Genomic DNA, 23,580 nt, shown 5'->3' on the forward strand with positions numbered 1-23,580 from the left:
CTTTTTTCATTTCTGTTGGCATGGAATACATTTTTCCAACTTTTCACTTTCAGTCCACATGCATCTTTGTTGGAAAGATGTGTTTCTTGTAAGCAGCAAATAGAAGGGTTTTGTTCTTTCATCCATTCAGCCAGTCTGTGCCTTTGAATTGGAGAGTTGAGGCCATTAACATTCAATGTGACTATTGATAAGAAGTTATTTGCCCTTCCATTTTCCCAAAGATATTTTCTAGTATATGCTTTGAACTTCCTATGATCTTTTACTGGGAGGTTTTCTTCCTTTACCTTCTTTCATATTGATTGCCATGTTTCTGTGTTTCTGTGTGTAACATATCTTTAAGCATCTTTTGCAGGGCTGGACGAGTGGAGATAAATTCTGTCCATTTCTGTTTGCTATGAAAGGTCTTTATTTCACCTTCATTCACAAATGAGAGCTTTGAAGGATATAATATTCTGGGCTGGCAGTTTTTTTCTTAGTACTTGGGCTATATCTCTCCATTGCCTCCTATTCTGTAGGGTTTCTGATGTGAAATCTGTTGTGAGTCTAATTGGAGATCCTCTGAGAGTAATCTGATGTTTCTCTCTTGCACATTTTAGAATCCTTTCTTTATGTTTTACTGTGGTGAGTTTCATTACAATTTGTGGTGAAGTTCTCTTTTGGTCAAGTTTATTGGAGGTTCTATGTGCTTCTTGAACTATGATGTCTCTTTCCTTCTTCCAACCTGGCAAATTTTCTGCTAACAAGGCCTTCTAATCCTTTCTCTCTCTTCATGCCTTCAGGAACTCCTAGAACCCAAGTGTTGGTTTTTTAATAGTATCCTGTAGATTCCCGACTATATTTTTTTAGCTTTCTAATATCATCTTCTTTTCTTTGGTTTGACTGTATACTTTCCTGTGCTCTGTCTTCTTAGTCTGATAATCTCTCTTCTGTGTCACTGCTTCTATTTTTAATGCTCTCAAATATTTTTTTTCATTTTTTCTATTGAATTCTTCATTTCATTTCGTTTGTCTTCAATATCTCAATTTCATGTTCTACTAACTTCCTCATTTCATTTTGATTCCTCCTTTATATTTCATTTTAGCAAGAGTGATTTTCTGTCCTGGTCCATATGGATTTCTGTGGTTCATGCATTTGTTTTTGATAACTTCTAAGTGTTCTTAACATAAATTTTTTGAAATCTGTATCTGGCATTTCTTCTATCTCATTATCTTCATAATCTTATATTGGAGTGTCCTGTTTGTTTGGAAGCATCATGATGTCTTCCTTGTTCTTGTTTCCTCTGTTTCTGCGTTTGTTGTTTGGCATTGTGGAGATATTCTTTGGTTTCTTTTTTTTTTTCACTATGGTGGCTTTTCTTGTTATACTATGACTCTAGATTAAGTGGACTGTCTGCTTTTGATGAATCTCTAGAGGCTTGTGATGGATGCTGCCAGAGAGCTCTGTTCAGTTCTTCAGGGTTAAGGGTGTGTCAAAGGTGACACACCCATTTTTGGCTTGGTAAATATTCTCTCTCTCTCTCTTTTTTTTTTATTCAGAAGGGAAGTAATTCCGCTCAGCTGAGCTCTTCTCCCTGATGGCAAGCAGTGCCTGAGCACTAGCCCCATTGGGTATAATATTTTTCTGCTCTGTCCCCAGGACCACACAAAGGATCTTTGCAGTCCTCAGTGTAAGCTCAGATTTCCCTCTCAATGTCTCTTACCAAGTAGCCAAGGCAGCCCAAATTTGTGGCATCTCCCACCGATACTTCTCATGTCACAGCAACACCGTGAATTCCCCAAACACCCTCTGGTTTTTTTCAATGTGTAGCTCTACACATTCACTTGGTCTTAGTCTCCTGTTATTTCTCCCCACCAGAGTCAGGTTTTCTGTTTGGCTTAGGGTGGGCGCAGCCCCGCACTGTTGCAGCTGTTATGTATATCCAAAATGGCGCCTGCTCTATTGTCTTGCTCACCTTTGTAAGATGAGCGGAGAGACAGAATTGTATCTGTTCCGGTCCCTTTTATTTTCTTTTCTTTCCTCTAGTTAGGCTGGTGTACTTTCCTCCATGGGGTTTCAAGCCTCATAGAGAATACTTTTCCATGTGCTAATACCATCATCTTTTCATTAGCAAAAAGGATGAATTTACTTCTTCTTGACGCATTCCTATGCCTCTAGTTGATTTATTTCATTGGCTGATAGTAGTAGATACTGTGGACATCACAGCTTTGTTTTAAAGGATGGATTTTTACAGAGCTAAATTCTGTGTTATTGTATTGAGTTCAGATATATTTGGTTATGCACGGCAAATTTTCACAAGATGCAATGCGAATGGTAGCAGTCACAAGGCAGTAGAAATTAAGAAAATTTGTAGAGTAGCAGTTCATTGTGGCCCTGAATGGTCAGATAAAGCCATATGAAATATATGGAGGAAATGAGAATATAAAATCATGGAATATTTGCTTTGGAAGAGGACTTAAAACCCAATTCATCTAAAGGTCTGCCTGAGTCATAAATTCCCATCCATCTTTTTAGGAGTAAATACTCAAGAGTGCTTCTAGCTCCATTAAGAGGATGTTGGAGAATTATTAAGGAAAATACAGACTCAATGGTATGATGGTATCAGGTTGGCAATGCTCAACAATTGGGAAAGAATCTGCATATTTGAAAGTTGAAGGGCAAAGAGCACCAGCTTGTTATTTCAGAAGCAGCATTTTTGTTTTGAATTTATTATTGTATGCATTGCTAAAATTTACATAATTCTACACCACAATGCCAACTTTACTGTATAAGTTAAAGTTTATTAAAATGAAGAGCCAGAACAATATATTTTAAAATGTATATTAAAACTTTCATAGGCTTGTCCTGATTGTGTGTATGTATTTGTATATGATTTAAATCATTAACTAATCTTGGTTATCTTTGGAGAATGGCATTATGAAGGACTTGTGATTCTTCTTTTTAAAATTTTTATATTATTTTAGTTAAGCAGGCACTACCAGTAAACACAGAGTAAAAAGTTAAAACTTAACTAAGAGGAAGCCACCTGACCTAACAGCCATTGGGGATGGGGTCATTCACCCATCAGCGGAGATTGAACTCTGAGTCATCATGTTCCCATTGTGTTGTAGATTGGCTTCCACCTATCTACAAAATGTCATCTCTGCTATCTTGTAATGCGCAACTGACTGCGGTTGCACATAAGAGTTGTACGTAGACAGGGAACAATTTCCACCTGTTAATGTGGAGTCCACAAGGCCACAGTGGTCATGGGGTAGATCTAGGTTTGTCTTAGGACCTGTGTTTTACTAGGCATGGTTGTTTGGGCTTTTAAACAAGCAAGCTCATATAGGTATTTGGAGTATGTGTTCATTTCCAAATAGCTCACCTATCCTCTGAAAATTTAAAAACAAAAACAAAAACAAATAAAAAAACAAACCTCCCAAACTAAGAAGCAAGATGAAAACTCAAACCACAAAACCTTAGTAACCAATGTCTGTGTTGATTTCGGGGTAGGATGAAGAACTAAACTGTATCAGGTGTCTCACAATTCCTGCCTGCTGAGTGACATAAGCAGATTGCAATTGTAAAGGCATACTCATTTGTATGTATTCTATTTCACAAGTGAACCCAAAAGGTTAGAATTATATTGTAATCCTTGAATACTAACCAATTAAAAACACAGTTGAAAAGTGCAGAACTTAAAATCACACAATGACAGCCAAATATTGAGATATGATTATGAGTTTGCCATGCACTGCTTGCTGTGTTCAAAACTCTTTTGTTTTTCAACTTTTAATTTATTTATTTTATTTTGAGACACACAGAAAAAAGGCAAAGACAGAGAAAGAGATTTCCTAGCCTCTGCTGGTTCATTCCCCAAGTGTCTACAACAATTAAGGGTGGGCCAGGCTGAAACCAGGAGCCAGGAACTTCAATCGGGTCTCCCACATGGGTGGCAGGGACCCAAATACTTGAACCATCACCCACTGTCTCCCAGGGTGCACCTTGGCAAGAAGCTAGAATTGGAAGCAGAGCCAGGACTCAGATCAGGCACTCCAGTATGGGCTGCAAATATCTGGTGGCACAGTAACTGCTGTAATGCACATACCATGTTCCAAGTACTTAAGAGATCTTTGAATGTTGTCACCCTGAATTTCATGGGCATCCTTCCCACCATAGAGGCATTTGGGTGGCAGTTGCTTTTGTCCTAGTTCTCCATAAGAAGAAATGTAAACACTGCATTAAACTATGAAAAAGAGCCTCTTTACTATAAAGCAGGGCTGTGTGGCTGTGGACCAATGATGGGTCCAGGAATTTGGGTCTGTGCAGCATGTCCCCTGCAGGGAAACACAGGAAGCTCATGGAGCTCTGGAGGGGCTTTGTCCAAAGCCCCTTGGTGAGACTAGGATAGAGGAATATAGGTGTTCCTAAATAGCCTTGACCACAGAGGGGCACAAATTGTGGCTTACATAATTTAAAAATCCATGCTCATGGGTTGGAAAAATAAATATCATCAAAATGTCCATTCTTCTAAAAGCAATTTACAGATTCAATGCAATATGAATCAAAATACCAGATAATCTTTGTACAACAAAAACAAAGCTGGAGGCACTGTAATACCAGATTTCAAGACATACTACAGGGCAGTTATAATCAAAACAGCATGGTACTGGTACAGAACAGATGGATAGACCAATGGAACAGAATATAAACATCAGAAATCAATCGAAATATCTACAGCCAACTTATATTTGATCAAGGCTCTAAAACCAATTATGGAGCAAGAACAGTCTATTCAACAAATGGTGCTGGGAAAACTGGCTTTCCACATGCAGAAGCATGAAGCAAGACCCCTACTTTACACCTTAATTCTTTTTGTAGATATTGTTAATGAGATTGATCTTAAAAGTTCTTTCTCAACTATGGCCTTGTCTGTGTATACAAAGGCTATTGATTTTATATATTTTTAAAAATATTTATTTTATAATGTTAATGTTTTAATATTTATTTTATATCTTGTCACTTTATCAAACTCTTTTATGAGTTGCAGGGATATTAGGCACATGAGGCAACCCAAAGATGGTGCCCAAAGGAAGTAAGGTGGCAGGAACCCAAAGTTGTTTACCACCAAAGTTAATTGGCTGTGCAGCATCAAGAGAGGTGATGACAACTGATGACAAGTGTACAGGCATATGGCTGTTCCTGTAAAAAATCGACCTGCAAAATGACCTTTCAAGTAATTAGCTGATCCTCATGCCCTGCCCCAATAATCCTGAGGTTTTGTACCTTAAAAGGGTTCGCTACGTGCACAATAAATGAGTTCCTGCTTGACTTGACTCCTTGCTGCATTTGATTGTCTCTGGGATCAGGGGAGGCTGGGAAACAGGTGAGCGCACACTTACCTTTCCTCGGACCCAGTCCATCCTCATTTTGGTGGATTAAGACCCTACAATGAGTTCCATTTGTCTCTTAGTGGAGTCTTTTGGATTCCCTGTATATGGAATCATGTCAACAGCAAATAGACATATTTTTACTTCCTCTTTCCCAATTTTTATCTCTTTGATTTTTTTCTTGCCTAATAGCTCTGGATATATCTTCCAGGACTACATTGAATAGTAATGGTGAGAGTAGGCCTCTTTGTCTGGTTCTGCATCTTAGTGGGAACACTTTCAAATTTTCCTCATTGAATAAGATGCTGGCTGTGGGTTTGTCATGAATTGCCTTGATTTTGTTGAGGAATGCTTCCTCTATACTCAGTTTGCTAAAGGTTTTCATTATGAAGGGGTGTTGTATTTTTTCAAATGCTTTCTCTGCATCTGTTGAGATAATTATATGGCTTTTGTTCTTCAGTTTGTTGTTCATGTGATGTAACATGTTTATTGATTTGCAAATGTTGAAACATTCCTGCATACCAGGGATAACTCCCACTTGGTCTGGGTGAATAATCTTTCTGATGCATTGTTGGAGTCGATTGGCTAGTATTTTGTTGAGGATTGTTGAGTCTATATTCATCAGGGAATGTGGTCTATAGTTATATTTCTGTAGTATCTTTTTCTAGTTTAGGAATTAAGGTAATATGCCCTTCATAGAGTTTTAGAGGATTCCCTCCATTTCAGTTGTTTTGAATAGCTTGAGAAGAATTGGAATTAGTTCTTTAATGTCTCATAAAATTCAGCAGTGAAGCCATCCACTCCTGGGCTTTTATTTGTTTGGAGGGTCTTTTTTAACGATCTAATTTCTGTCTTACTTATTGGTCTGTTTAGATTGTCCTAATTCTCAATCATATCCATTATTCTTGGCCCACAGAGACCAGTAGAGTCCAGCAGTTAGGCTGAAGCTCACCCTGCTTAGGTCTAATTGCTGCTGTGGTAGACTCACCACAGATTGTCACTCATACCAATCACAGGTGATGCAGTTAATTTATAAGACTAATCAACTAGAGCAACAGAACTCCACTTGGCAATGAAGCATATCTTGAGGCTCTTTCTGCAGGCACTGGCCTGGGGGCAGGCACCATTAGGATATACTCAGTGATGAGTTTTACCAGCTTGATACTGATTCCTAAAGTAGTCTTCTGTTCCCTGTATGTCTGCTCAATGGTGCAAAAGGGGTGACAAATACAGTTTTTCAACCACCTAGGCAGGCACTAGATGGGCCAAACCTAGGTCTGTCAGTCATTAGGCCATGTTAAATATTAAAAGTTTCTGCCAAGTCCACATAAGACTGATGGTGTTAAATATTGAAATATGTCCATTTCACCATATTGAAGTTATCTGCCTGATACTGGGACAAGTCTAGAGTCCCTATTCATTGTCATTTGACTAGGAATGGAGACCATTAGGATCTGCATAACATTGGATTCCAACAGATTGTGCTAAGTCCTAAGACAGTTCTGTGGTTACTAGTGGTTTCCCCAAGTTTATGGGAATATAATAGAGGAAATACTTTGGCTACCCAAACTGGCTGGGTCATACCTACATCCTATAGTAACTGGACCCTACAAAGTCCCAGTGGTATTTGCCAACCCTATTTAAGATTGGAAATTGTATAGCCCAGATTGACTCTTTTCCTCCTGAGTGCAGGACCTTGCTTTATGCCAGGCATGTCTACAACTTCTGTCTTAGAATACTTTCTTGGGAGTAGAGGTCTTTGGAATTTATCAGCTTCTGGGTCTCACTGCAGTGAACCTGACTATGAGCTTGAAGATAATGTCCTAAGCTATATCTCCAGTCCTAAACCTCAGTGGTGGTTGTCTGGCTCTAATTTTGGCCACAGATTTGCAGGGTTTTGGTGGGAAATTCCTGGCTATAGAGTACTCAAAAACTCAGTCTGAAGGTTGCGACCTAGGAGTGGGGGTAAAAGGGCCAAATCTGAATTTTATCTCAGAAGTCATGGCGTGGGATTCAATTCTTGCTAACTCCCCCAAGAAATAGATGTTCTACTTCATGTTGTGGTACTTTTAGCTGGGGTATGTTGGAATGGCATTTTTGTGGTTTCTGCTTTATTTGACTTTTCCTGTTATAGAAAAAGTAAGCACTCTGGTCTCGCACCTGGATTTTGAAACTCTGAAAATAACTTGTTATGTAAATACCATTTCAAATTGGTGTCTTTCTGGGCAGGTGGTTGTGGGTGCATCCTGCTTAGCTGATTCTTGTTTTCCCTATCAGCTTTTTTGGTTACTGTTTCTAATATATTTTAAAATATTTTAACTTTCAAGCTACTTTGGTTTTTATACCTAGAGTAAATCTCTTATTCATAATGCAGTTTTATCATTTTTTATCCATTCTGCCAGTATGTCTTGATTTAACATAATATAATTACATTTCAAGTAATCACTGATAAGAAAATACTTATCTCTGTTATCTTGCTTTTTAAAATATATCTTAGAACTTCTCTCCCTTTCAATACCTTAATACATTCTTTGATGTTTAGTTGATTTCATTTTTACACATTGATTGATTCCCTCCATATTTCCAATTGTTTATATGGTTTAGATTTTTTTTTGGATTGTCAGGAAGTTAGCATCCTAAATTTATAACAATATAGTCAAATTTATAACCAGATAACATCAATAACGTGCAATATCTTGGATCTTACACAGCTCTGTCCTGTATTTTGTGTTTTTTTTTTAATAAATCACATTTTTTACGTTGTATGACTGATAATGTAGATTTATTAAAAAATTCAATCATTTTTTTCTTTTCAATACTGTAATAAGCAACAAAATGATATTCCCAGCTTTTTTATTAGCAGCTTACTCTATTTTTCTATGGTAATCATTTTTAAAGCTCGATTATTTTTTTTTGAAACGCAGGGTTAAAGAGAGTGAGGAGAGAGACAGAGAGAGAGAGAGGGAGAGAGAGAGAGAAACAAGCTAGCTCTATCTCCATCTTCTTTCCACGGGCACACTTCGAAACTGGCTACAATGGACAGACTGGGAAAAGCTGAATCCAAGAACCAGGAGCTTCAACCAAGTAACCTACATGGGTGGAACTGCACTCTCAAATATGTTAGGAGGGAATCTGATCAGATTTGGAGCTGCTTGGATAAGAACAGGTGCACGTATGATATGCCAGTGTGTCAGGTGGTTGCTTAACCCACTAAGTAACAATTCTAGCCCCATTTATGGTAATCTTTTACTTTATTATGTAAAGATTGTTAGTGTGGCTTTCAGAGTCTACAAGCAATGTTTGCTTTTCTATTCAGAGTTATAATTAGGTAAAACGAAGATGAAAGTTTTCAATGTCAGTCTTTTAGGTAATGCATAGACAGGTTAAAGTAGACATAAAAATAATTTTTGTGTACGTTCTGCTCTTTTCTCTCTGGAACTAGCAACGCTGCAAAAGCAGGGTATCTTGGCCTTGGAATCAAGAATCATATTGTGCCAGGGAACTGGTGGGAAAAAGATAGGTAACATCATAAAGAAACTTTCTATCAATTTGAAACTATATTTTAAAATTAATTATACATTTATTTTACATTTAGACTGTTCATTTCTTTTTTTCATTTATTAACCTTTTATTTAATGAATATAAATTTCCAAAGTACAGCTTATGGGTTACAATGGCTTCGCCCCTCCCATAAATTCCCTCCCACCCGCAACCTTCCCCTTTCCCGCTCCCTCTCCCCTTCCATTCACATCAAGATTCATTTTCAATTCTCTTTGTATACAGAAGATCAGTTTAGTATATATTACGTAAAGATTTCAACAGTTTGCCCCCATATAGCAACACAAAGTGAAAAAATAATGTTGGAGTACTAGTTATAGCTTTAAATAACAGTGCACAGCACAATAAAGACAAAGATCCTACATAATATTTTTTTTAAAAAATTAATTAATTTTCTATGCCATTTCCAATTTAACAGCAGGTTTTTTTTATCATTTCCAATTATCTTTATATACAGAAGATCGATTCAGTATATAATTAGTAAAGATCTCACCAGTTTTCACCAACACAGAAACACAAAGTGTAAAAATACTGTTTCAGTACTGGTTATAGCATTACTGCACATTAGACAACACATTAAGGACAGATCCCGCATGAGATGTAAGTACACAGTGACTCCTGTTGCTGACTTAACAATTTGACACTCCTGTTCATGGCGTCAGTAATCTCCCTAGGCTCTTGTCATGAGTTGCTAGGGCTATGGAAGCCTTTAGATTTCGCCGACTTTGATCTTATTCCGATAGGGTCATAGTCAAAGTGGAAGTTCTCTCCTCCCTTCAGAGAAAGGTACCTCCTTCTTTGATGGCCCCGTTCTTTCCACTGGGATCTCACTCGCAGAGATCTTTCATTTAGGTCTTCTACTTTTTTTTTCTTTTTCAGGGTGTCTTGGCTTCCCATGCCTACAATACTCTCATGGGCTCTTCAGCCAGATCTGAATGCCTTAAGGGCTGATTCTGAGGCCAGAGTGTTGTTTAGGACATCTGCCATTCTATGAGTCAGCTGTGTATCCCGCTTCCCATGGTGGATCCTTCTCTCCCTTTTTGATCCTATCAGTTAGTATTAGCAGACACTTGTCTTGTTTGTGTGATCTCTTTGATTCTTACCCTATCAGAGCCATCAAATGTGAACTGAAATTGATCACTTGGACTAGTGAGATGGCATTGGTACATGCCACCTTGATGGGATTGTATTGGAATGCCCTGGCACATTTCAAATTCCACCATTTGGAGCAAGTCCGATTGAGCATTTCTCAAATTGTACATCTCCTCCCTCTCTTTATCCCCTCTTATATTTAACAGGGATCACTTTTCAGTTAAAATTTATACACCTAAGAATAATTGTGTAATTATAGAGTTCAACCACTAGTACTAGAACAACAACCTCAAATACTAAAAAGGATAAAGTATTACATTGTACATCAACAGTCAGGACAAGAGCTGATCAGTTCATTGTTTCTTATAGTGTCCATTTCACTTCAACAGGCTTCCCCTTTGTGCTCAGTTGTCTCTTTGGGACAGGCTTAATTCACTCAGTATGATGTTTTCCAGATTGCTCCATCTTGTTGCAAATGACCGGGTTTTATTGTTTCTTACTGCTGTATAGTATTCTATGGAGTACATGTCCCATAATTTCTTTATCCAGTCTACTGTTGATGGGTATTTGGGTTGGTTCCAGGTCTGAGCTATTGTGAATTGAGCTGCAATAAACATTAATGTGCAGATGGCTTTTTTCTTTGCCAATTTAATTTCCTTTGGGTAAATTCCAAGGAGTGGGAAGGCTGGGTTGTATGGTAGGGTTATATTCAGGTTTCTGAGGTATCTCCAGACTGATTTCCATAGCGTCTTAACCAGTTTGCATTCCCACCAACAGTGGGTTAGTGTCCCTTTTTCCCCACATCCTCTCCAGCATCTGTTGTTGATAGATTTCTGAATGTGAGCCATTCTCACCGGGGTGAGGTGAAACCTCATTGTGGTTTTGATTTGCATTTCTCTGATTGCTAGTGATCTTGACCATTTTTTCATGTGTCTGTTAGCCATTTGGATTCCTTCTTTCAAAAAATGTCTATTGAAGTCCTTGGCCCATCTCTTAAGTGGGTTGTTTGTTTTGTTGTTGTGGATTTTCTTGATTTCTTTGTAGATTCTGGTTATCAATCCTTTCTCTGTAGTATAGTTTGCAAATATTTTTTCCCATTCTGTCGGTTGCCTCTTCACTTTCTTGACTGGTTCTTTTGTGGTACAGAAACTTCTCAATTTGATGGAATCCCAAATGTTAATATTGGCTTTGACTGCCTGTGCTACTGGGGTATATTCCAAGAAGTCTTTGCCGGTACCTATATCTTGCAGGGTTTCTCCAATGCTCTCTAATAATTTGATGGTTTTGGGTCGTAGATTTAAGTCTTTAATCCACGTTGAGTGAATTTTTGTGTAAGTTGAAAGGTAGGGGTCTTGCTTCAAGCTTCTGCACATGGAAAGCCAGTTTTCCCCGCACCATTTGTTGAATAGACTTTCCTTGTTCCAGGAATCAGTTTTAGATCTTTGGTCAAATATAAGTTGCCTGTAGATGCTTGCATTGATTTCTTGTGTTTCTATTCTGTTCCGTTGGTCTATCCATCTGTTTCTGTACCAGTACCATGCTGTTTTGAAAACAACTGCCCTGTAGTATGTCCTGAAATCTGGTATTGTGATGCCTCCGGCTTTGGCTTTGTTTTTGTTGTACAAGATTGCTTTGGCTATTCGAGGTCTTCTGTGTCTCCATATGAATTTCAGCATCATTTTTTCCAGATCTGAGAAGAAGGTCTTCGGTATCTTGATTGGTATTGCATTGCTTTTGGGAGAACAGACATTTGATGATATTGATTCTTCCAATCCATGTGCATGGAGTATTTCTCCATTTTTTGGTATCCTCTTCTGATTCCTTCTTTTAGGTTTTGTAGTTTTCATCGTAGAGATCTTTAACATCCTTGGTTATGTTTATTCCAAGGTATTAGATTGTTTTTGTAGCTATTGTGATTGGGATTGATCTTAGAAGTTCTTCCTCAGCCACGGCATTGCCTGTGTATACAAAGGCTTTTGACTTTTGTGCATTGCTTTTATATCCTGCTACTTTGCCAAACTCTTCGATGAGTTCCAGTAGTCTCTTAGTTGAGTTCTTTGGGTCCCCTAAATAATCATATCATCTGCAAAGACGCATAGTTTGAGTTCTTCCTTCCCAATTTGTATCCCTTTAATTTCTTTTTCTTGCCTAATAGCTCTGGCAAAACTTCCAGAACTAGATTGAATAGCAGTGGTGAGAGTGGACATCCCTGTATGGTACCAGATCTCAGCGGAAATGCTTCCAACTTTTCCCCATTCAATAGGATGTTGGCCGTGGGCTTTTCATAAATTGCTTTGATTGTATTGAGGAATGTTCCTTCCATACCCAGTTTGCTTAGAGTTTTCATCAAGAAAGGGTGTTGTATTTTATCAAATGCTTTCTCTGCGTCTATTGAGAGAATCATATGGTTTTTCTTATGCAGCTGTTAATGTGGTGTATCACATTGATTGTTTTGTGAACGTTGAACCATCCCTGCATTCCAGGGATAAATCCCACTTGGTCTGGGTGGATGATCTTTCTGATGTGTTGTTGCATTCTATTGGCCAGAATTTTATTGAGTATTTTTGCATCTATGTTCATCAGGGATATTGGTCTGTAATTCTCTTTCAATGCTGCATCTTTTTCTGGCTTAGGAATTAAGGTGATTCTGGCTTCATAGAAAGAATTTGGGAGGATTCCCTCTTTTTCGATTCTTTTGAATAGTTTGAGAAGAATTGGAGTTAGTTCTTCTCTAAATGTCTGGTAGAACTCAGCAGTGAATCCATCTGTTCCTGGGCTTTTCTTTGTTGGGAGGGCCTTTATTACTGTTGCCATTTCTGTGTCAGTTATGGGTCTGTTTGACTTTTCTTTATTTCTTACAAAGTTGATTCTGATAGTTGTTGCTTTGCTTTACTGTGTATCTGTGAGGGACAGTAGTTTAGAGTTGCTATCTGCATTTTTCTCATGGCACTGTGTCATTCTGTTTTAATTTTAATTCCCCAGACAGATAATTTTATTTTTCATGTGATTTTATTTGCAATTTTTTAAAAAAAACTGTGTACCTTTAAGTCTTTTTCTCTGTTTTTTGATCTATTCCTAATTTGTTATAAGAGATCTTCATGTATTCAGAATGCAAATTCTTTGTCAGATATATGTATTATAAATATATTCTCTCTCTGTGTTGCCTGTATGTGTTTGAAATGAAAAATTCAATAAGCAAAAGTTTTAAGTTGCACAAAATTTTACTCCTGTTACTTTGTATTTTAAGATATCCTTTAAAAACATTTTAGTTGCCTTAAAAGCAAAGTTACAGAGACAGTGAGACAAAGAGCAAGAGATCTTATATCCACTGGTTCATACTTTAAATGGCTACAATGGACAGGGTTGGTCTAGGCCAGTGCAGGAACAAGGAATTCTCTCTCAATCTCAGACATCAGTAACAGGGACCCAGGTACATGGACTATCTCTTGCTGCTTCCCTGGGAGCACTAACAGGCTACTTGGCTGGATATGGAGTAGTTTGGCTTTTCAAAGAGGCATGTTGACAGCACTCAGATACAGGATGCCAGTGTTGCAGGCAGTGCCTTAATCTGCTAAGCACAAGATGGCCCTTAAAATTATTGTTCACAATATTTTCCCACGTAAATTTTGAAGTACCCTAGTACTATATACTCATTATCTCTGATTTCTTTGGTTTTTGTTGAGAAACCACCTGTTAAAAAAAAAAAAAAAAAGAAAGGGACCTGCTCCACGGCTCACTAGGTTAATCCTCTGCCGGCAGCGCCAGCACCCTGGGTTCTAGTCCTGATTGGAGTGCCAAATTCTGTCCCGGTTGCTCCTCTTCCAGTCCAATTCTCTGCTGTGGCCCGGGAAGGCGGTTGAGGATGGCCCAAGTGCTTGGACCCTGCACCCGCATGTGAAACCAGGGGGAAGCACCTGGCTCCTGGCTTCGGATTGGTGCAGTATACTGGCCACAGGGTGCCAGCCATGGCAGCCATTTGTGGATGAACAAAAGGAAAAAAGGAAGATCTTTCTCTCTGTCTCTCTCTCTCTCTCTCTCACTGTCTAACTCTGCCTCTCAAAAATAAAAAAAATTAGAGAAACCACCTTATTGAGGCCCCCTTGCACAATATGCATAACTTTTCATTTTCTATAGTTAAGATTCTTGACCTTCATCTTCTGATTGTTTTTTAGACTTTCCATATTTTATTAAAATTAAATGTACAAAAATTCAAATAAAATAGAAAATTACAACACAAAGATGACTTTTAACACTTAAACATTTCTGAGCAAAATTTTGAGTATAAAGAAATTTTGGTATGCAATTTATACAGCTTTCTTCATATTCCTTATCTTTAAACTCCAATCATTCTAATTTATCTATACTGGAGTTTTGACAAGAATGTATGGCAGTTCATAATAACATTTCTTAATATTCTGAAACAACTCTACATAATCTGAGTGGACAGTTTAATGAGAAAATATAAAATTTAAGGATTTAGGACATGGAATTCATTATTATGTATTTAGTTTTTCTGATCAGAGTTCAATTTATACAGCATGCTGTTCATATATGATCTGTATTTTATTTCATGACCATGAGAAATTATGTCATATTACATTGTTTTCTTTCAAAATGTTTCCCAATTTTTTTGAGAAACTTCTGGTTTTCTTTCAAAATTATTTTAAGGACTCTGTCAATATGCTTGTTTGAAAATCAGATCAAAACTAAATTTTAAAATGGCAAAAAGTATATGTTGCAATATAATCAGATTCTGATTTTCATATTTTATTTTGTTTACTTGAAAGACAAACATAGAGAACCCCTGCCCATTGCTTACTCTCTGAACACCTGCAAGCTGGGAGCTGAGAACTCAATAAAGTTATCTCTAGGTAGATGGAAGGAATTCAATTACTTTGGGCCATCATCACTGCCTCTCAGATTGCATAGGGACCTGGAGTTAAGAGCCAGGTTTAATCTCAAACACTGTGTCTTTTAATAGTTTGATTATGATGCTACAGTGTGAATCTCTTTGTGTTTATTCTACATGCAATTCATTGAGATTATTGAATATATATCATAATGTTCATCACATTTGTGTTATCTTGGCTTATTACTTTTTCAAACACCCCTTTGAATCTTTCACTCACTTCTCTTTCTCAGACTTCTGTTATGTATATCTTGATACCCTTAATAATATCCACATGGCTCTGGAGCTTTGCACATTTTTCTTCACTATACTGTTTTTTTTCTTTCTCATCATGAATAATCTCAATTGACCTACCTTCCAATTCAATTATTCTGTATTCAACTTGCTCATATCTGCTGTGTAACATTCATTGTAGCTATGTACACTAAATTTATTTATTTATTTATTTTTAAAAGTTTACACTCATTTTATTTGAAAGGCATGCAGAGAGAAAAGAGATCTCCCATTCATTTGTTTACTCTTCAAATTCTTGCAACAGTCAAGGCAGGACTGGTCCAGAACTCAGTCTGGATTCCCGTTCTGAGTGGCAAAGACCCAAGTATTTGAGCCACTAACAGACACTTCCCAGGACATTCACTAGCAGGAAGCTGGATTGGAAGTGTAATATCCAGCACTCAAACCAGGCACTCTGATATGTGATGTGGATGTCTTAAGTGGTAACATAACCACTGGGCCAAATAACTTTATTTTATTTATTTGAAAGGTGGGGAGAGGTGCATTATGTTTGATCTTCTGATTCAGTCTCCCAAATGTGCACAACAGCAGTGGCTGGGTTAGGTTGAAGCCAGGAACCTGAAACTAATTCTGGGTTTCTTTATAAGAATGGAAGGGTACAGATTAGCAAAAACATGGGTCAGAATGGACCTAAGATATAAACTCAGGGAATCCATTATGGGAGGTGGGCATCCCAAATGGCATCTTAACTGATGCATCAATGCCTGCCTCTAGTTATTGTACTTTTAAACTCGTATTTTCTATTGGTTATATCACTCACTAGGGAGATACAAAAATAAACATATATATCACTTAATCTCTTTTTTGTGAAACATCATTCTCCTACATTCCTTTAATTTTTTAAAAGATTATTTTATTTATTTATGAGTTAGAGCTACAGACAGAGGGAGAAGAAACAGAGAGAAAGGTCTTCTATCCATTGATTCACTCCCCAAATTGTCCCAAAGGCTGGAGATGGGCTGACCTGAAGCCAGGCACTAGGAGTTTCTATTGGGTCTTCCACTCGTGTGCAGGGCCCCTAGAATTTATTCCATTTTCTACTGCTTTCCCAGGCCATAGCAGAGAGCTGGATCAGAAGAGGAGAATGAGGATATGAACTAGCACCCATATGGGATGCCAGCACTGCAGTCTACAGTGCCTAAAATCCATTCCTTTAGTTTTTTAAAAAGATTTTATTTGAGAGGCAGAGTTACAGAGAGAAGAAGGCACAGAGTAAAAGGTTTTCCATCTACTGGTTCACTTCCCAGATGGCCCTAACAGCTGATCCAAAGCCAAGAGCCAACAGCTTCCAATGGGTTTCCTATGTGGGTGCAGGGACCTAAGCACTTAGGCTATTTTCCACACCTTTTCCAGGCTATGAGAAGACAGCTGGATCAGAAGTTCTTTGGGCATATTTATAATAGCTCATTTAAGTCAACTCAAAAATTTAACACTCATTTGTGGATCTTGCCCACAACAATTAATACTGCAGTATTTTAATGGAGATTTAAAGCAATTCCAGTGGGAAGCATTTGGTCTTTTGGTTAAGACATGGTTTTGGATACCCACATCACATATCACAGTGATTGGGCTCACGTCCTCGCTCTGCTCCAAATTCTGGATTTTTGCTTATGTGATTTCTGGGAGGTAGCAGATGAGAGCAAAATTAACTGTGTTACTGCATTCCAACTTAATTGAGTTCCTGACTCCTCTTTCTCGCTGGCTCAGCCCCAGCTCTTGTGAGCATCTGAGGAGTAATCCACTGAATGGGAATCTTGCTGTCTCTGTCTCTTCTCTCTCTGTCTCTTCATCTCTCTTTTTTTTTCTTCCCTGAATCTGTTTACTTTTGTTTTTTTTTTTTATAAAGCAGGGTTTGTATGGGGTTACATTAGTCCCGAAATTCCAGGAGGGGTAGAGGGATGATGATCTGTCTTTAGAACTACTTCCTGCTGACATGGGGTGTTGACTTCGCTGGTGTGGGGTGATGTCTCAGGCCACTGTCTCCTGGTTGGGGAGCCGAGTAAATCCTTATAGCAGCATTTGGTGGACTGCCTGGTTGTTGAAGGCCTTCATTTGTTTCATTATAACCTGCTGTAAACACTTAAACAGACACTGTAGTATAAAAGACAGGGTGAGAATAGTAACCAATGATCCTAAGAGTAGCATAACCAGGTAATGAGAGGATTTCATAGAGGAGAGGAAATGGTGGGTCTTTGGACCCTTGTGGGGACAGTTTGATGGATGTGGCTTAAAGCTGGTCCTAGCCAAGACTGCGAGAAAAGCCACTTAACTTTCACAGGTAGCGGGCTTTTCTCTGTAGAGAAATTCTGAACAATCATACAACATTAAGTGTGGGAGAGGACCATCAGTACACACAGGTTGGGAGTAGAGCCATTGGTGGTAGAGTAGAGGTCATGATTACAAAGGAATGAGGCCCAAGTGGGCTAGATACAGAGGACAGAGTTGTTATTAGAGAACCTAAGAAAGATGCTATCTAAGCTACAACTAAGCTTTCTGATTGAGAGGCAAATAGAACCTGACAGAGGGGCTTGATAATAATCAGGTGGGCTTTAAAGCCTTGTAAATTATGAGGCTCAGACTCATCTATCTCTTCATATAGCCTACATTCTAAGGGAGGTGTGAACCTCCTTGGGGAAGGTACCCTGTTGACTTCCATTACCTAGCTGGCCTGGGAGGAGAGCTGGCCAGGTAAAGGCAGATGGTAACTCTTAACAGGAAATACACAGTTCTGCCTGCAATGTTGCTGACCCTACTTGGCCATTTCCTCAGTTGCAGTGGTCACTTTGGAAGCTGGGCTGAGTGAAGGGCTTTTCAGCTTAGAGCCAATAAGATCTTTGGCTCTGACCTGGGCGTCCTTTGACTCCAGGGCAGGTCCATTTCCAGTGATCCAACTCTTGGCTGGCAGAGCTGCCAGGGCTCTTCACAAGCTGACTTCTGCTGAAGCCCAGGCTTACCACATTGAAAGCCACTGCAGTGGACTGTCCTTTTGGGTCTCCTTGAGGGCAGATCACTATGCAGACCTACATTTAATAGGCCTGCCACCTATCTCTACTTTTCTGATGCTTAGCTTTCTTTTCCTCCTGATTTTTGTTAAAGCAGACCAGAGGATACAAGTCAAGGGGGAGCTCAAGTCCCATCTCTAATCTTCGGTGGCCTAAACTACAAGTCTATAGTCACAGGCATGTTCTGTAGTAGTTTATGTTGAGGCAGACAATGCCCATGAGGAAAACTATATTTTTACTTTAAAACTTTCTTTCCCTTTGTTTTGAAATGGAGGTCTTTTCTGTTTACTGTTTACCTCGTTGATGGCGAAGTAAATGTAGCTAAGAAATTATAATTTAAGCTCTTATTTTGGCTATGCTATTACAGAAAAATGTTAGCCATCTCTATTTTATAGGATCTAAAATCAAATTTTGAGTCTTGGAGATTCCTTCATAATAGAATTAGTTTCCTACCTCGAAGAGAATAGAGAAAGAACAAGTTGGGCTCAGAATAGAGAAATGAGGGAGCAAGTCCTAGATTGCTTACTGACAATAGCAATATCACATGAAAACTTAGCAACTTATGAAAACATTTACCAGAAGGTCCAATGCCTTCCATAAATATTAAGAATACATATATTTGGAAACATCTCTTAAATATCTAACATGATGTAGCTTGTTTAACCAGCAAATTTAAGCACAAACATATAAAATGTTTTTAGTTTCTTTTTACCAACAAGTTTAAAACATATGATAGAAATTTAGGTTACATGAATTAAAATATCTTTGATTAATTTTAGCTGTTTAAATTTATGGACAATCTTTTATTTATAAGCCAATTAAAATAAAACTTAATAAATTTTCCCATGTAGACATACAGTATGTGTACACATATAACATAATAGACCAATATAGCAGTTTTAATAGCTTTTTTTAAAAAAACTAACTCCTGTTTGTAAATTACCAATTGAGTTGAATTACTTTTGTTTTTAATAACCTCAGTTAACCACATTTTCTCAGTTGGTACCTTTAATACATTATTGGCTTCATCTGTTTACAGAGCCATCCCAAAGTACTGAATACAGTAGATGTGGCTGGAAAAATTTCATCAGAACCTATAGGAGGACAGCTAAACACAGAACCAATGATTCTTTAGTTTTATGAGCAGCCAATCTGATACACAAAACTGTGGATGACAAAAGACAAAGTTGGCACGTTTAAAATTATAAACTCATTAACCAACAAGAGGCATTTGCTTACTGTACACATTTGTTACTGTACTGAAAGCACCTGTAGGATTTTACAAAGCATTTTCCATCTTTAGGCCTCTGGGGCTTTCTTATTAAGATAACCATCATGTCTAGTAACACAAGATTATTAGACTTTTTAATTCTTAGACATTTGTAGTAGTAGCATTTTATACTATAGACTTAAAACTTAGCAAAACTTTACATCTTGACAGTACTTCTAATATAATCCAAATAGCCTGATTAGTTGGTGTCTCTACAAGGTGAGAGACATAGGTCCTTCGATTTTTTCAGTTGGGCCCAAACTGGAAAAACCTAAGTCCAAAATTTACTGGAAATTTCAGAGTCCAAATTATTTGAAACTTTGATTTTTGATTTTGGAATGCCTGTCAAGAGTGCCAAGAAGGCTCAAAATCCAAAATATCTGTTTGAAGATTCTTTAACATCATGACATAATGTAGACCAAATTTGATTATTGTTATAAGGTAATTATTTAAATGTTTGAAAATAAGCACACATTTAAATAACCCATAGCTCTTAATAAAAATTCAGCTGCTTTTAAACAATTAGAATTTAACAGACATCAAGAGAACATAACAGATTAACACATTGCTTTAACAGAGGATCAGATTTTAATTTTATGTCAAAGAGCAATAGATTAGTATAGTTGTGATATTTTTCATTTGCCAATATCCTTGATTTACATTTTAAAACAACCTGCTTAAAATCTCCAAATTAAGATTAAGGTAATGCATCAAATTTTAGTCCTAGCTACTTTAAACAGTGTTGAACTATTTTCATAGACAGTTTATAAACTAACCCAAATAGTTTTTTTATAGAATATAACATGCTGAGTATACAAAAGTTTTACCCAATTTAAATTAGCAGTTACACCTAAATTACTTAGGATGCTGATACATCTCTATCTGAATTTAATTAAAATTAAAATTACATTCATCTAAAACAAGTACTAATTACCTATTGCTATTTCATTGAGTACTGATTACCCGGAAACCTGTTAAAATAAATTGCAAAATAAGTTCATCAAGTTACAAAGCAATATTTTTAAAGGTAGTGATTTTCCTAGATTTAAAGTAAGATTAGTTACAGTGGGCCAGGTCCATGCAGGAAAGCCAATTTTTCTGTCTGGCTTGCTCTTGTTAAAACAAAGAGCCATCAGAAGGGTGGGATACCTAATTTGTTTCTCAATAAGCAGGGAGCCCAAAAGGATGGGACTACCATTTCCTTGCTGTTCTTATGGTAAGACTGGGACTAGAGAGGGACAAAAGACCAGTTGGAGACCATGGAGACCGCCATTCCCAAACTGATAAGACAGAGACAGTAGACTTTGGGCCAGGGCTAGTTCTAAGATAAAAGTCCAAATTCCTAGGTGGGAGGGGGAGATACAGAGAGTGAGAGTAGGAGCTAGGGAGGAAGTATAAACGGGTTTCAAAATGGCTTTGAGGAATAGTTGAGCAAAAGGCTTCAGATAGGACACAAGAAGTTGACACTGCCCCCTGGAATTCAGCAGGAGGGGGAGGTGAGGATGCAGCTGATGCGTGGGGTATAATGGCACTGGAACTTCAGCCACTGAGGCCTCAGGAGGCGGCTGAGCCTGTAGATTGGAGCAATAAGGGAGAGGGTGATCTGCAGGATCAAAGGAGGTTGTGGTAGTGGTGGTGAGATTTTCTGCTCAGGCCTCTGACCCCTAGTGGGAGTCTTGGAGACCAGAAGGACCTGAGCGGGAGAGCAAGAAGTACACAGGGAAGGTTTAGTTCAAAGATAGGAAAAGGCTTGAATGTATGGAATCTCCTTCCATTTTCCCGAACGCTCATGGAAGTGATAAAGATGTTATCAGGGTCAAACTACTCTGATTTCCGATCCCTCAGAGCCAAATGTGCCACCATGGAGGGGCCGCTTTCCAATTTGAGAGGGACCATCAGATGGAATGCGGTTAGAGAAAAGTTCCCATTGTGACTTGTAGAGTCAGATCCGTGGATTGCAAGCATCCTTGCATCCCGGCTATCTGACTAGTGAGAGAATATCGGAGCAGAAGGCGGGGTCATCACCCAAGCACCCACTGGAGCCCAGGGCCTAGCCTGTAAAGAGGCGAACAGAGATGGAGTCGTCACTCGCACCCACTGTTGCCTGGACACAGTGTCCGTAGAGGCTAAAGGCCTTAAGTAGGAGTTGTGGTGTCTAGCACTACGACTTTGGAAGAAAGTAGCAGACGAATGTAGACGAGAGTAGACCACAACTCAGTAGACAAGTAGAGTCACCGTGAGAGCTTCCCGTTCTGCATCTTACCTCAAAATTTGGAAGGTCGATGTGTGGATGGAGATCGCAGAGTGTTAGGTGGCTTGGAAAGAGTTCCGGAGGTGTGCTTCGCGACCAGCAAAAATCCAGGACCCCAAAGCACTGGAGGATGCTGGATTACCAATATAAGGCTATCCGAGTCACGGCACCAATGTTATATCTTAATGTTAGCCGTCACAAAGCACACTGGAGTAAGGAAAAGGGTTTATTGGGGGACACCCAACAGACCGTAGTGAAGGGGCAGCAAAGGAAAAAGAGAGTATAAGAGAGAAACAGAGAGGAGAAGAGAGGAGCTAGCAAGGAGTAAAGAGAGAGAAGAGAAGAGGAGAGCGGAGAGCAGAGAGCTGGAGAGGAGAGCTGTCTCTTCATCTCTCAATCCTTCCAAAATAAATAACTTCTCACTCTCCATCTTTCAAAATAAATAATAATTTTCTCATTTTTTATTAATTTGAGCTCCTCAATAATGAACTCTTCTTTAGTTATTATTTTTCACAATGACATACTTTCAGTTTATTTTATGATAAGGTTAACCCTCCACTAGTAAAAAAGCAAAAAAAGTAAGAAAAAAACCCCACTGTTCCACCACAGTAGAAACAAGGCCTGTAAACAATAATCCATTATCAAAATGTCAATTTTGCTAATATACGTTATAGTTATGTACTCTATTAACTATCAAATTTCAGGGAAAACATGGTATTTGTCACTTTGGGAATGGCTTATTTCACTAAGTATAAAGGTTCCCAGTTTCATTTTGCAGTGGACAGGAATTTTTTTATAGCTGAGTAGTATTCCATAGTTAATTTATACTACATTATTGCTATCCAGTCATGGGTTGATGGGCATCTGGGTTGATTCCAAACCTTAGCTATTGTGAATTGAGCTACAATTAAACATGGTGGTACAGATAACTCATGCTGATTTCATTTTATTTGGGTAAATTACCTGAAGTGGAATGGCTGAGTCACATGGTAGATCTGTTTTTAGATTTTGTTGTTGTTGATTTTCATGAGCTATTTATAGATTCTGGCTAATAATACTTTATCAGCTTCATAGTTTGCAAATATGCTTAGGGGATTCTTTTACCTCCCTGATACATTGAATCATGTCAGCTTTGAGCAGGGATAATTTGAATTCCTCCTGTTCAATTTGCATTTTTTAAATTTCTTTTTCTTGCCTAATGGCTCTGGCTAAAACTTCAAGGGCTATGTTGAATAGCAATCCCAAAAGTGGGCATCCTTGTATGGTTCCAGGTCTGAATAGAAGCGCTTCCAACTTTTTTCCATTCAATATGATGTTGTCTGTGGGTTTGTTGTATACTGTTTGATAATATTTAGGAATGTTCTTTCTATAGCAATTTGTTTTTGTTATGGGAAGATTTTGTGTTTTAACAAATATTTTCATCTGCTTCTATTGCGGTAATCATATGGTTTTTATTCTTCATTTTTTAAAAATGTCATGCATCACTTTTATTGAATTCAGCATGATGAATGATCCCTGCATCTTTATCGACAAGGATAAAACCCACATGGTCTGGATGAATTATATTACTGATATGTAATTGGATTTGATAAGCCAGAATTTGTTGAAGAATTTTGCATTTATGTTCATCAGGGATATTGGGCTAAAATTATCTTTGTTGTATCAATCTTGGTTTTAGAATTAAGGAGATACTGACATCAAAGAATGAATTTGGGAGGATTCACTTTGTTTAAATTGTTTTGAATATTTTGAGAAGAATTGGAATTAGTTCTTCTATAAAGTCTGGTTGAATTCAGCAGTGAATCCATCTGGTCCTGGGCTTTTCTTTGTTGGGA

This window comes from Lepus europaeus, chromosome X (genome assembly GCF_033115175.1).
Source record: "Lepus europaeus isolate LE1 chromosome X, mLepTim1.pri, whole genome shotgun sequence".
Taxonomy (NCBI): Eukaryota; Metazoa; Chordata; class Mammalia; order Lagomorpha; family Leporidae; genus Lepus; species Lepus europaeus.